The sequence below is a fragment of the Hemicordylus capensis genome, chromosome 4 (assembly GCF_027244095.1).
Source record: "Hemicordylus capensis ecotype Gifberg chromosome 4, rHemCap1.1.pri, whole genome shotgun sequence".
NCBI lineage: Eukaryota > Metazoa > Chordata > Lepidosauria > Squamata > Cordylidae > Hemicordylus > Hemicordylus capensis.
Genome location: NC_069660.1, coordinates 302701375 through 302717403, shown reverse-complemented (window position 1 = coordinate 302717403; position 16029 = coordinate 302701375). Strand labels below are relative to the sequence as shown.

General features: G+C 42.1%; 1 non-coding gene across 1 annotated transcript; it reads right to left on the bottom strand.

Annotated features, from left to right (window-relative positions):
- Positions 1 to 1413: 1413 nt before the first annotated feature.
- On the bottom strand, positions 1414 to 1598 carry LOC128325513 (small nucleolar RNA U3). Its single transcript, XR_008307498.1, has one exon. It is a non-coding gene; the product is annotated as a small nucleolar RNA U3 (small nucleolar RNA).
- Between the last annotated feature and the right edge of the window lie 14431 nt (positions 1599 to 16029).

The following is a 16029-nucleotide window of genomic DNA, read 5'->3' as shown; positions in this document are numbered from 1 at the left end:
AAGGCTGAAAATTTTTATGTATTTTATTGAATTCAGTTTTGGGCCTCTCTCGGCAGGATCCTACTTACATTTTTACAAAAACAAGTTAAGTACATAAAAAGCAAAACCAAGTATTAAAAAAGATGGTTAACGTACTGCGCAAGAGTACAGCAGCCTAGTAGTATTGTATTTGCATAGACTGCATTACATAAGAGTAGACTAGACTTTCCAGTGAGTTTACTTGTGTGTAACACCAATTTTTTTTCCCAAAGCAACCAATTAAGAGTACTTTCCTTCTACTTCATGCTCTGAAGGAAACCCAATTAGTTATTGTGGTGGTCGGTAAGACCATCCTCTTTGAAACACATTTTTCTAACTTACCAACTATAGAAATGACCCCTGAAAGTGCAGTATTGTGGCAGTATCTATGGCCTTTCCTGTGCATTGTAGTACTTATCAGGATATGGCAAACTAAATGTGGCTATCTAAAGGAGGAGAGAGCAAGTTTTCTAGAACAAGCGCCCCTTTCTGTTCACTTTTTAATCATTAGCATGACATTGAAGGGTGGAGGGGGGAAGGAGGAAGAGAGAAAGAGCTCATAGTGCTTCATTTGCATATTGAGCCAATCAACCAAGAGACCCATTATCTCATGGTCTGTTAAGAAGACTTTATATGCATCTGTAGCAATGGAAGTTTTTCATCAGCTTGTGTTTGACTGAGATGGTACCATGATGGCTGATGGAAAGTGTTGACCACAGCACAGACTGGATTCAGCCCATGGCTGCATCAATAGATTTCAAAGAGTTGTAACTGAGTGCTGAAAGCTGATGGGTACTCAATTCCATACGTTCCACCAGTAGCCATGCAGCCAGATCAGGCTATGTGGTATGTGTGAAATTCAGCAGGGGCAGTCTGAGGTTGGGACCTTGACTTCAAGATTTGGATGGGTAGGCCTTTGCAGTATCCAGGCATGAGGAAAACAGGATTGTTTGTCTGCAGGGATGCACTGAAGGCAATACACCTGGTTGTGGATATAGTCACTTTACAAACGGAAGCAATCCAGTCTCTCCGCACCTCCTTTTATGAATGAACCAGGACTGAAAACAAAATACCCCACCCCCTCTCTTGGAAAAACGGAGATTAATTCTGTCTTATTGGCATAAAGCACAAACTCTGAACAATCTGCTTTTCCAATTATCTTACTTCAATCTTTAATGGAAAGAACATACTATTGGTAGAAAAGATGATGGTTATAAGCCTTGCTATCTAGCTAGAATCCTAGATTTGCAAATCAAGTTATTGAACCCGTTGTCCAGACTGGATTAGCAGGATTTAGCTTATATTATTACAAATCAGGTTAAATGCATTAAAGAGGAAAGCAGTTGAAAGAGGCAAGCATGAGGGGAAACTTTTTATTTAAAATATAAAAACTCATCCCCTCAGACAGCTTCTTTTAAAAAAGAAAAGGAAGTCTTCCAAAGTGAAAAGAAGCCACCATAGGAGAGATGCTCAGAAGGAAGCCCAATTACTAATAATCATGATTGGTGAGACCAGCCACCACTGTCAAGCACACTTCTCTGGCTACCAGCTATAGAAATGATCCCTGAAAGCATGACTTAATGATAGAATGGATGGCAACTGGGTTCACTTCTAGGATCTCCATGGTTCATTCTTCAAAGCAACTGCAGCCAGAGAGAAGAAAGCAAGAAAATGAGCCCAGAAGTCCATTTCTCTGCAGGCTTTTACAAGAAGCACAGCAAGGAAGCCAAAAGGCTGAATGGATTTATCCTATCACATTAACACGAAGAGCACAAACCACTCACATTGCTTCTTCATTGTCTTATTGATTGATTGCATTGATATACAGCCTTTGTACTTTGGCTGAGGCACCCAGTGCAGTTTACAAGACTAAAACAAACAACATTACAGAAGATTGTATTTTTTTTAAGCTGAGTTGTCTCAGCCCATTAATGATTTTTTCAGGAGCTGAATCCAAGATCTCCTTGGCCCAATGTGAGCCTTCCAGTCACCTCTGATCTGTAACAATGTCCTTCCAGATGTAGTAGGCTTTTTTTGGCTGCTGATTACTGTTATGGTACCAGTCTAATTGAGTTACAGGTGCAACTCGGAAAATTAGAATATCGTGCAAAAGTCCATTAATTTCAGTAATGCAAATTAAAAGGTGAAACTGATATATGAGACAGACGCATTACATGCAAAGCGAGATAAGTCAAGCCTTAATTTGTTATAATTGTGATGATCATGGCGTACAGCTCATGAAAACCCCAAATCCACAATCCCAGAAAATTAGAATATTACATGGAACCAAGAAGACAAGGATTGAAGAATAGAACAATATCGGACCTCTGAAAGGTATAAGCATGCATATGTATTCAGTACTTGGTTTGGGCCCCTTTTGCAGCAATTACTGCCTCAATGCGGCGTGGCATGGATGCTATCAGCCTGTGGCACTGATGAGGTGTTATGGAAGACCAGGATGCTTCATTAGCAGCCTTCAGCTCTTCTGCATTGTTTGGTCTCATGTCTCTCATCCTTCTCTTGGCAATGCCCCATAGATTCTCTATGGGGTCAGATTAGGCGAGTTTGCTGGCCAATCAAGCACAGTACACTGTATACTTTTTGGAGGTCCGATATTGTTCTATTCTTCAATCCTTGTCTTCTTGGTTCCATGTAATATTCTAATTTTCTGGGATTGTGGATTTGGGGTTTTCATGAGCTGTACGCCATGATCATCACAATTATAACAAATTAAGGCTTAACTTATCTTGCTTTGCATGTAATGCGTCTGTCTCATATATCAGTTTCACCTTTTAATTTGCATTACTGAAATTAATGGACTTTTGCACAATATTCTAATTTTCCGAGTTTCACCTGTATATGCAAAAGGCTCTGTACCAGAGGACTGGAGAGTAGCAAATGTAACACCGATTTTCAAAAAGGGATACAGGGGAGATCCGGGAAATTACAGGCTGGTAAGCTTAACATCCATTCCAGGCAAATTGATGGAAAGCATCCTCAAGGATAAAATGGTAAAGCACATAGAACAACAGGCCCTGTTGTGAGAGAACCATCATGGTTTCTGCAAAGGTCAATCTTGCCTCACAAACCTTTTGGAGTTCTTTGAGAGTGTCAACAAGTGTGTGGATCAAGGTGATCCAGTTGACATAGTATACCTGGACTTCCAAAAAGCTTTTAACAAAGTTCCTCATTAAAGACTCCTGAGAAAACATAGCAGTCATGAGATAAGGGGACAAGTACATGTGTGGAGCCCCTGGTGGTGCAGTGTGGAGCCCCTGGTGGCGCAGTGGTAAAACTGCCGCCCTGTACCCAGAAGGTTACAAGTTCGATCCTGACCAGGGGCTCAAGGTTGACTCAGCCTTCCATCCTTCCGAGGTCGGTAAAATGAGTACCCAGAATGTTGGGGGCAATATGCTAAATCATTGTAAACCGCTTAGAGAGCTCCGGCTATAGAGCGGTATATAAATGTAAGTGCTATTGCTATTGCTATTGCTATTGGATTGCTAACTGGTTGAAGGACAGGAAACAGAGGGTAGGGAATAGATGGAGAGTATTCACAATGGAGGGAAGTAAGACGGGGGGTTCCCCAGGAATCTGTACTGGGACCGGTGCTTTTTAATTTATTCATAAATGATCTAGAAGTAGGGGTAAACAGCGAGGTGACCAAATTTTCAGATGATACCAAACTCTCAGGTAGTGAAATCCAAAACAGATTGTTCCAAAAGGATCTCTCTAAACTGGGTGAGTGGGCGACAAAATGGCAAATGCGGTTCAGTGTTGGCAAGTGTAAAGTGATGCATATTGGGACGAAAACCCGCAACATCAAGTATACATTGATAGTATCTGAGCTGTCGGTGACTGACCAGGAGAAGGACCTTGGGGTCATGGTGGACAGCTCGTTGAAAGTGTCAACCCAATGTGTGGCAGCTGTGAAAAAGGCCAATTCTATGCTAGGGATCATTAGAAAGGGGATTGAAAATAAAACTGCTAATATTATAATGTCCTTATACAAAATGATGGTGCGGCCACACCTGGAGTACTGAGTACAATTCTGGTCACCACATCTAAAAAAGAACATTGTAGAACTGGAAAAGGTGCAGAAGAGGATATCCAAGATGATCAGGGGCCTAGAGCACCTTTCTTATGTGACAAGGCTACAACAGCTGGGGCTATTTAGTTTAGAAAAAAGACGACTGTGGGGAGACATAATAGAGTCTATAAAATCACGCATGGTGTGGAGAAAGTGGATAGAAATTCTTCTCCCTCTTACATAACACTAGAACCAGGGGTCATCCCATGAAACGGATTGCCAGGAAATTTAGGACCAGCCAACGGAAGTACTTTTTCACACAATGCATAATCAACTTGTGGAATTCTCTGCCACAAGATGCGATGACAGCCAACAATCTGGATGGCTTTATGAAGGGTTTGGATAACTTCATGGAGGAGAGGTCTATCAAGGGCTACTAGTCGGAGAGCTATAGGCCACCTCCAGCCTCATAGGCAAGATGCCTCTGAGTACCAGTTGCAGGGGAGTAACAGCAGGAGAGAGAGGGCGTTCCTTCAACTCCTGCCCGTAGGCTTCCAGCAGCATCTGGTAGGCCACTGTGTGAAACAGGATGCTGGACTAGATGGGCCTCGGGCCTTATCCAGCAGGGCTGTTCTTATGGAATGAGGTTTCCTATCCGTATAACAGAAATGTGCACCCCGCATCTGCAATCTGCAGTGCAAAAAGGGAGGCCTGTGTGCATTCACAATATTCGGATTTGGTTTTGAATTTGACAATATGAGATTCAGATTCGATGGGCTCTAGCAATATCAAATATTGGATCGGATTTGGAATCTGAATCCAAATTCTCACTTAATTCAGATTCCCCCTGCATAGAGGTCAATGGGGAAATTAATTTTGTGAAAAATGGCTAAAAATGGTGAAATCTGGCTTGCTTCAAGCCAGAACTTTACAAAAACTTTTGAAACTGAAGACCCTTCTTGGACCATCATTCCCCCAGCATGCAAAATCCACCAGATTTCATAACTTTATGCCCATTAATTCTGAAAATATTAAAGGGGGGCAAAAGGGGCATGCTGCTACCCCTTTTCATGAAGGCAAAGGGAAGCTTTCTTCACATGAAGGTAGGATGATAGCCCAAGCAGGGTCTTCAGTTTCAGAAGTTTTTTAAAGTTCTGGCTTGAAACCAGTCAAATTTCACCATTTTTAACATTTTCAACAAAAATTCCAAAAATTCACCAAGAATCAGGGGATTAACCAATTCTCTTAAACTTCACTACAGGTGGCTCTGACTTCCTTCCCCACATGGCTGGCAAGTTTCAAAGTTCTAGGATAAACTGGTTATTTTTAGTTATTAAAAAAAAGGTTTTCTTATTCACCTCTATGGGGGAACCTCCTACTCCATTTAGCTAATTCCAAAATTCTGAAGTATTTCTGAAATTAATTTAATTATTTCAGAATTAATTCCAACTTTACCATTTTTACAATCATTACCACAATCAGATTTGGATTTTACAGATTTTTACCAATTTTGGGCAATTTTGGATAAAATCCAAATTTTTGAATCTGAATTTCCAAACGCCTAGAACATATGCAGATGTGTGTCTGGATCTGCATTTGATCTGCATTCAGAGCTTTCAGTCCAGCAAGGGAATTCATTGATGGAATGTGCTTCCATGCATCCCTTGCTGGATTGGGTTGTGTTCTTCTGGGCGTTTGAGTGAATTATTCAGCTAGTGGCTAATGAAATGTGCTGTTTGAAAGAAGCAGGTCTTCATGATGATGTTTGTTCTTCTGTTAATGAAATATATAACAAGTGTTCTAGGCAAGTGTTCCTCCTCCTAAATATCATGTGATTCTGAATGATCAACTTTGTTGTTTTTAGTTGTAGCTGTCCTTTAAAAATTAATCTTTGTTTTGTTTGACATTTTTTTCTCTGTCTAGCTTATATGCTTCTGTTTCTTTTAAAAGAGAGCAAATCTTATTTAATTCAATAGGATTACATTCTAAGTAAATTTGTTTACCATCAGGATAGATGAAGTCAATCTGCTCTTATGTTTTGTTTTGTTTTTTGTAATCCCTGATGTTTTCTCAAATACTTCTTCATATGTTCAAGGTGGCTAAGTATAAATGAGCATCAAATTACATGTTATGTAGGTGATTTGTAATTCAATGTCCTGATGTATTTTTCTTCACAGCAGAAAAACAGCTTGATGGGTGGGTTGTTTGATTTGGATTGGCCATAACATCAGTTCTCCAGTTAAAATTGTCCTTCTTGAGATGTTGCTCGCTATGGAAATAAAAGTGTACAGGCAGAATCTAGACAAAGACATGAAGGTGATATACAAAGGCTAACTACGCACAAATATCCATGGCTGCATTCACATGTAACAGGGAACTGAAGTTGCAGGGGCCAGAGGTTTCCCTACTGTTACATCTGAATGCATGCAACTCTGGTCTCATTCCTTCCATGACCCAAGGTTTCACTCCAGAGGTTCCAGTTTGAACCCTCAGTTTGTAATGAGTTTCGCTGCACAAAAACAAGGTTCCATTGTGCCTCTGTTACGTCTGAATGCAGCAATGGAGGCTACATTCCGTCGGACCAGAGTTGAGGGAGGAAGCTCCTCCTGAATTCCATGCATGATTGGCTGTGTGGGCAGTCCTTCAAGCAAGAAGGAAGCCCACACAGCCCATTCCCCCTCCTCTCTGCAGTTTTGCTGACTGCAGAGAGGATGCTCTCCATTTCATCCAAATGCAGACAGGAGAGTGGGGGGGGGGAGCCATCATTGGATCCATGGTTCCACATTACATGAGAATGCGGCCAAAGTATCAGTCTTTGGCACTTTTTTTGAAAACCTTCAAAAGCAGCCATTGTGATTGATTGCTAAACTCCATGTTGTTGACTTTGGCCCGTGACATTACCAGTCACAGGACCTGTTTAGCTGATAGCAGGAGAGCTGAAAATGAACATAGGCTGATGAACTGCTGCAGTTGCAATGGACTCAATGGTCATGTGAACAGGACTTCTGTTATTTGCTGCTGTGTAAAGTGCATTTGCTTTTTATGCAAATGAAGCAGTTGCATGTCTTTGTGTCTTTTTGTCTCAACAGAAATCTTTTAAATGAGAAAATAGAGGGGCAAGGTTGTTCTAGAGGAATAACCAGTCCAGTACTCTACTTCTCTTCTCAGACTGGCACATTTGAGGTGCCATATCTGAAAAAGTCATGCAAAGGCATGATGTAAACCACCTAGAAAAGCCACCTAATGGTGCAGCGGGGAAGTAACTTGCCTATCGAGCAAGAGGTTGCTGGTTCAAATCCCCGCTGGTATATTTTCCAGATTATGGGAAACACCTGTTTCAGGCAGCAGCAATATAGGAATATGCTGAAAGGCATTATCTCATACTGCGCGGGAGATGGTGATGGTAAACCCCTCCTGTATTCTACCAACCACATGGCTCTGTGGTCACCAGGAGTTGACACCAACTCGACGGCACACTTTACCTTTACCTTTAAACCACCTAGAGTGGTTTGGGTTGGGTGGTATAGAAATGTAATGAATGAATGAATGAATGAATGAATGAATGGGCATGGCCTATATATGGATATCACTTTTGCCTGAAAAGTGATATCACCATCACCACCACCACTACTACTAATATTTGTATATCGCTTTCCAACAGAAGTTGAAGAGTTGAGCATTTTTCAACAAAAAGGGATCATTTCTATAGCTCAAAGGGAACATTTCTATAGCTGGAGATGTGAGAAATGCTACTAAAAGAGCCTAGTTCCGCTAACAATGAGCTGCTAAGTATCTATCTGAGCCTGATTTAGTCACAGATGTAAACTGGATTTAATTGCAACTCCTGCTACACTGGAAACCTATTCATTATGTTGTACATGCATCCAAACATTTGTACATAGGTATATGTTTTTGTGAATAACTGTGAATAGGGCTAGAGAGCTTTGGGAACTGAAGCGCTATGAGGGAGCAGAGGATATCGAATTCAGAGAGAATTCTCAACAACGATACCTAACCACTGTTCTTAGGATTCCTTGCAGGAAGCCATGCCATTTAGGCTCAGATAAAAACCCTATCATGTATTAAGATAGATATGCCTTTATTCTTTCTTGTGTCAAAGATCTCCAGAGAATGATAATCATCAAAGAACTTATGCTTCTCTTCTTCTCCAATTGCTCTGAACCTTTAGATTGCTTCCAGGAATGCATTTCAGCTATGGACTCTGTTGACATTCTGCCAAATGTTGCATTGCAATGCTTACTCCTTTTAGTCGCAGAATGTAGGGATGTGTGAACTGGCTCACTCTCAAACTGGCACAGCTTGAGGACTTGCCTTTGAGCCAGACCAGGCCTGGTTTTTCTTGAGGTCGAGCTGAACCCACCGGGCTGAGGCTGGTTCAATTTTTTTTAAATGGAAAAAATGGCGGACTTACCACCATTATGGGGTTTGGGGTGCTGCTGCTGCTGCTGCTGTGTGTGTGTGTCTCCTGAGGTTCCCCCTGCCCTCTGCCTCCCCCCCCCAGTCTCAAACGGTCTGTTTTGGGCCATTCCAGGCCTCTCTACATTGGCGGTGGCCATTTTGAAGGCCGCAGTGCATGCACATTGGACACCTGCATACCTGAGTCCAGCCATGCAAATGGTCAGTGTGCATGCGTGGCGGCCTCCAAAATTTCATTCATTCATTCATTTATTTATTTAAAATGGCCAATGCTAGCACAGAGAGGCCTGGAACAGGCCAAAAATGACCCAAAACGGGCTGTTTGAGACCGGGGGGAGAGTGGTGGGGGAGGGGGAACCTCAGGAGACCCCCCTGCAGCTGAGACAACACTTCCCAAAGCCCTGCAATGGTGGTAAGTCCACTATTTTTTCATTTTGAAATTTTTTTTCCATACGCCCCCCCCCGCCCCCGAGCCAGGCCCAAATCGGTTTGGATTCGAGCTGGACCAGGCCTGGCTCTAGTGTGCATAGAACCAGGCCAGACCCAGTTCAGTTTGAGTCTGGTTCTACTTGAACTGAACCAGATTTTTCCAGTTTTGTGCACACCTCTAGCAGAATGGCTACTGGAATCAGTAAAGGGAAATCAAATCAAATCAAATCTTTATTGTTAACAGTCATTCAACCAGTAAAACACAAAATACAAAAGCTTTACATAAAAGCGAGCTTTACATAAAAGCGAACTAGGTCAAATGAAATAGTAAAGAGAAAGACAATGGCTGACATACAGAGCAAGGATGCCCCTGTGCAGTCATAGAACAGCCTAACAGAACTGCACTGGTACAGCAGGGGAGCAGCAATTTTTGATGCCCTCCCCTTCCCCAGGAAGCCCTCTGTGTCACCCAAAAATATGTCCCAGAGGGATGTGCAACCCCCAAATACATATTTTTGGGTGGGACAGAGGACTGAGTGTATCCAAAGATAATTCAGGATGTGAGTAAGGGCTACTGCGAGAAAGCAACACATGCCAACACCTGGTTGATGACATTGGTCTAGGGACACCAGTCCTCAGCTGGAGGAGGGAGAGGAAAAGGGGCAGTGACCATGTAGATAATGTGCCGTGGCTGAACCCATTAATGCAGGGTTGGGCAAACCTGGCCCTCCAGCTGTTCTTGAACTACAACTCCCATCATTCCCAGCCACAATTTATAAGCACATGTCATTGTAACTTTCCTTTTGTGAATCAATCTTTCTTAGAGTGTCAACAGGAGCTGATCAAACAACTCACTGTTCGAGCAGCCACTGCCTCCAATGCTCCTATTAAGGCAAACGACACAGACAGCAAGCACACCAATGTACTGTTAAAAGAACTTTTCATCAAGCCCATCACCTCCCAAAGGATAGGAACAGAAGCCACAGCTCTAATTTAAACTGTCATTATGATGTGATCTGCTGGGTCTTTCTTCTTTTTCTTGATAGAGTAGCATGGATTTTAAGTGATGCTGTCTCCAACTATTCAGTTTTTAAAAAGCCTTTAGTAGAGAATTCATTGCCTTGTCAATATGCAGCTGCAAGAGGGATAATCAAAAGCAGCATCTTCTTTATATGACAAGGAAATTACTAGGAACTTGTGGAAGATAGGGCCAATTTGCAAACCAGCATGATAGGCAGACTATGATATGGAATCAAGTCTGTCTAGTCTCCAGCTAGCTTTCATCTGGTGCACCAGCTGCAACCCTATTTGGACTCGGCAGCCCTATGCATCATCATAGGTGGCTGAATGCATGTTGCTGAAGGGCTGTTTGTTCATTTATTTGTTGCATTTATATACTTCACTATATACAATCTCAGGGCGGTTTACAATCCAACCAAACCACCACCACAACCTAAAAATCATATAAAACAGATTAAAATTACTATAAATAAAACTTTAAAACATCATACACTAAAAGCCTGATAAAACAGGTGTGTTTTCAAAAATCGTTTAAAAGAAGAACAGAGATGGGGAGATTCTGCTTCCATTTGGGAGTTTGTTCCAAAGCCTTGCAGCAAGCCTAGAGAAGGCCTGGTTTTGGGTTGCCACCAAGCGAGCCAGTGGCAACTGCAACTGGACCTCCTCCAATGATAAGGCGCTCTCACAAATACTCGGAGCCCAAGACTGAATGGCTTTATAGGTAATAAAACTTTATAGGTAATAAAACTTTGTATTTTGCCTCGAAACTAATTGGCAGCCAATGTAGTTCTCTTAAAATAGGAGTAATGTGGTCTCTACGGGTGACCAACCTGGAGACCAACCAAGCTACCACGTTCTGCACCAGTACCAGTTTCTGAACTACGTACAAAGGCAGTCCAACCAGAAGCTGTTGCTGCTGCTGGTTGGGGGGAAAGGGAGATGTTATGATTGTTCTAATTTAGAGACACATCCTTGTAAGGGACATAGGAGAAGGGAGTTTTCAGAGGACTTCTGAGCCTGAGGTGAGATGATGGAGCTTGGCAAAAAAGGTCTTCACCAGAAGTTGAAGAGAAACTGTTTAGCAGTAAAACATTTGTTTCTGCAATAATCTCCTGCTCCTCCTCCATCACCACCATAATCACCACCATCATCATCACCATCATCATCACCATCACCACCACCACCATCATCATCATCATCATCATCAGTGTTCGTAAGACTGAATCCGTATTATTAAAATCTGGCCTCAGTGACTATTGTTACATCCAGGTTTGACTACTGCATTGTGCTCTACATGAGGCTGCCTCTAAAGACAATTCACTGCAGAATGGGACAGCCAAGATGTTGGTTGGGGCCTGACGAACAACTCATATTATATCTAACCTTTACCAACTATGTGCTCACTGCCTGTTTGCTTCTGGGCTCAGTGCAGAGCATCACTAGAACCTGGTCAAAGGCAACCAATGAATACTCATTACTTTGAAGGAGAAGAAGAACCCTGATGTTGAGAGCTAAATGGATAGCATTAGAGCAGGCATGGCAGAGAATAATTTGAACTTGCTGTTGTTGAACTATTGAGAGTCAGAAACCCATAGCAATCTATTGAATCATATAGAAGTCCACCAGTAATTCCTGATCTATTCTCTGCCCACCCCTAGTTTACAATATTCAAGTTGCTTATTTTGTCTATTGGGTACATAGTTTTTACCGTGTCTTGTTGATTTGGATTTTGGAGATAGGGAACCCACAGGCCAAGCCAGAATACATCAAAATGAGGCTTGTAGCACCGGGAAGGGCCATTATGTGAAGTGACAACTTCAAGGTGTCCTACACAAATATAAACATAACCTGGTTTTAAACCCCTGGCTAAGAGTGAACCTTAATTTGCACTAACCACACTGAAAGTCACAGCATGTCAACTGATGGCTGACATGATGAGGAATATTACTCAGAGTAAAAGGACAAGTTAGGCAGTGCTTAACTTGTCCTTTTAATTTCAGTGGGACTACTTTGAGTAATATTCCTCATCATGTCAGACGTTAGTTGAGATGCTGTGTAAGGTAATGCGAGTGGTTCAGAATCACCCACACTGCTGCAGGCGTCCATGATGGCTCATGTCATAGCAAACTGCTTAGTCTGTAATGAGCCATGGCATCATTCACTTTCTCAATTCCTCTGATTTTTTTTTTTTTTAAGCAGTGCAACAATACTACTTCAGATGTCAACCTGCTATCTGCGGATCAGTTTTTCAAGGAAGCAAAAGGTTGCACTGTATGGCTGAGTGATCACAGCCACCATCAAAATCAATCTCATGGTATTTATGACTGCCTTGGTTCAGTGCCTTCTCTGAATCTAACCCTGAGTTTCACTGTATCAATGCCACAAAGGCCTACAATATGTGTCAGCTCAAATATTTAGTAATAGGAAAGCAAGGATGAAAAGTTAAAGATGAGCTCCCTTTGCAGAGAACCGTGTTGGTGAGACTGGCTGTGCTTTGTATCCCAAAGGCCCTGGTTTCAATTCTCCGCATTTCCAGTTAAAATAATTGTTGGGGAATGCCTCCTTCCTGAGATCATGCGGAGCAGCTGTTGGTCAGAGTAGACCATATTGTTTTGTTGTTCCATTTGTTTTGTTATTAGAAAACTCAATCATCTCTTTTTTTCCACTCACAAAAACCACACTTGTTTCATTGTTCATCTTTGTTTCTTCTTGTTTTGTTTCTTGTTTCTTTTCTTTTTTTAGAATACGTTTTATTTTCATTAATATTTTTTACTGAGCGGAGTTTATTTCAGTGGTGCTCTCCAGCTGGCTGCCACCCCCACCCCCCGAATAATCAGACATTCTGGAGCATTCTGTGGGGGAAATTCATCCAGAGGTTTGGGGAGGAATTGAAACCGTGGTTGAGTCCAAGAATCGTGGTTCCGATAATTCAGACATTACAGAGGGACAATCTGAGGTGGGTTTGCTTCAGGTTTCCTGTGATATTTGAAGGCAGCCTCATGTGTGCAGGGTCTTCTCCCCTGCAGATTTCAGCTGGCCTGGTACTGACCTCTCTCTCCACTTCAGTCTTTTCCTGAATGTAGTCTTGGACAGGAATTGAAACGTAGCCTGGAAAGCAGACCAGAAGGGATGGCCAGGGGCGTAACGAAGCTGGAGTGGGCCCAGAGACAAAATTTTAAAATGGGCCCCTCGCTGATACACACACACTCACTTCACATGTGACTTAACTCTGGGGGGCCCCTCAAGGAGTGGGGGCCCCCAGGCAGCCGCCTCCCCTTGCCTAATGGTAGTTACGCCCCTGGGGTTGGCCTAATCCAAAAAGACAACATTTTCTGAGAGGAATCTGGCCTATTTCTGAATAAGTTTGAAAATTTATTTTATTAATTTATTTATTTGATTTCTATACCGCCCTTCCAAAAATGGCTCAGGGTGGTTACACAGAGAAATAAATAAACAAGATGGACCCTGTCCCCAAAGGGCTCACAATCTAAAAAGAAACATAAGATAGACAAGACACCAGCAACAGTCACTGGAGGTACTGTGCTGGGGGTGGATAGGATGTCCCCCAGCACATTAATTGACACTTAATGTCAATTAAGCTTCTTCAAGGTAAATAAACTAAGAGAGGAAGCTGCCATATACTGAGTCAGGCCATGGTCTATCTAGTTCAGTATTGTCTTCACAGACTGGCAGCGGATTCTCCAAGGTTGCAGGCAGAAACCTCTCAGCCCTTCCTTGGAGATGCCAGGGAGGGAACTTGAAACCTTCTGCTCTTCCCAGAGCAGCTCCATCCCGAGGAGAATATCTCACAGTGCTCACACTTCTAGTCTCCCATTCATATGCAACCAGGGTGGACCCTGCTTAGCTAAGGGGACAAGTCATGCTTGCTGCCACAAGACAAAAGACTACCACAAGGCTGTCAAGACACTTTTAATTAGATACTTTTTTAATAGTTTGATTGTTTTTAATAGTTTTAATGTTGTTTTAAATTTTAAATTGTTGTAATGTTTTAACCTTTTTATTTGTTGTTTTTATTGTATTGTTGTAAACCACCCAGAGACTTGTGTTTTGGGCAGTATATAAAGATGTTAAACAAATAAATAAGCTTTTTCAATGACCTTCTTTAATGCACAATAAAAGTTAAAAGTTTAAAAGTTTAAAAACATTCAAAAGTTTAAACCTTGAAAACTAAACCACAGATGTAACAAAATAGCAGACGTTTCAATGTCAGACTTCATCCTCATTGCTCTCACTGCTCACTGCTTTGCAGTGTGGAAATGCGTATTTCATCGCCCTTATACCGTCTTATTTGAAATAAATAAAGACCAGCTCTCCTCTCCTCTCAACATTAGTTACCATGCCTCTATAAGTATTTAATGTACAGCAATTCTTTGCCACCCCAAATTGGTTGTTCTAGAACTACTCCTGGTGGCAAGTGTCAGGTCTCCACTGCCACAGGCACCACCATGCCCTCCACTGCCTGCCCTTCCTTACCCCTCGGGGGCGCACCTTTTCTCCCCCTGCCCCCACAACCTGAGCTAGCAATGTCCCTGCCTCCACTGCCTGGGTTGGAGTGCTCATCTGTTGCCCCTGGTGCCTTGACAGCACGGACTGAGAATGCTGAGCACCCACCCGGAGATGGAGGGGGCATCATATTGTTCTTTACCTCCACTAGCAGAATGCCTTGAACTGCCCCTGTTGACAGGGGGTATGAAGAAGACAGGTAATTAGAAAACATAGAGCTAGAGCAGATTTTTGTCTGCACTGGACTGAACTGGCACATTCTATTTTCTCATTAGTCTATTTCTCAATATTTAAGAATGACGCATTTAATCATAGCTTTAAAAAAAGCTGCAAAGAATTTACTTTCATCTTCATGAAATCATGCTTCAGTTTCTGATTAGGTCTATTATATTATCCCAATATAAACTGAAAACAGCAGCTTTTAAATACATTTCAGCAAATTTCTCCAAATAACAGATGTAACGGAGACAACCAAGATCCAGTTGTGTTAAGCAAAAAACAAAGAATGTGAGGTATCATTGAAAACATCTGCTGCCCTTTGTTTAGGAACTCCCTAACAGGGACTAGAGAAGTTAAACAAGTACCTAATTGGCATTAGAATTAAAATATGCTAAGTTATTCCAGCAATATTGGAAGGTTCACAAATCAGGCATCTAGTATATTTTGGCAGATAATCACCAACTGGGAACAGTGGCCTGTGTACCGCCATTGCACTGATTAGTCCCTGCAACCAATTATCATCCAAACCTCTTGGTGGTATCAGCAGCGTCATTGAGATTCAACAGATGGGGTTTTAATTTTGATTTATAAAATGCCTATTAAACTCACAGTGATATAGATGAAGCCCAAGAGGCTCAGCCACCTGCAAAGATGCATAATCATGGATGGGCTGAAAGTGAATGGGGCAAGAACACACCTACAGGCTCTAAGCACAGCAGCACAAAATTTACGCCAGAGAAGTCTGTGAGATGACATAGATATGAGAGGATTTCTTTATGTTCATAACAACAGAAAACAGAGGAAAGATAAAAGCAGTCCGAACTCATTCCATCAAACATTTAAAGCAGCATAGTGGTGAAGAACCAGTAAGTTCTTGTGGATCAGTGAATCAGTGGTCATGATTCACTGATCCACAAACCATGAGCTCCGTAGGTGGTCATGGGCCAGCTACTATTTTCCAGCCTTAGCCCAGCCTCAACTGTAATATGGGGATAATAATGCTGACCTCCTTACAGGATTGTACTGAGAATTTATGCAAAACATTCGGAGCCCTTAAAAATATTAAATAAACTCCACGCATGCCACTCTGCAGGGAAACAAACAAATGGCTCATAGAACAAATCAATCCAGAACTTTCACTTGAGGCACAAATGACCAGGCTCAAACTATCATACTCTGGTCACATTATGCAAAAACCCAGCTCCCTTGAGAAGTCTATAATGCTGGGAAAAGTGGAAGGAAAGAGAAGAAGAGGACGATCAGCAGCAAGGTGAATGGACTTGATTACGACAGTAATGAATGCATCTTAAAGGCCAAGTTGAAGACAGATCATCCTGGAGAGAATCTATCTA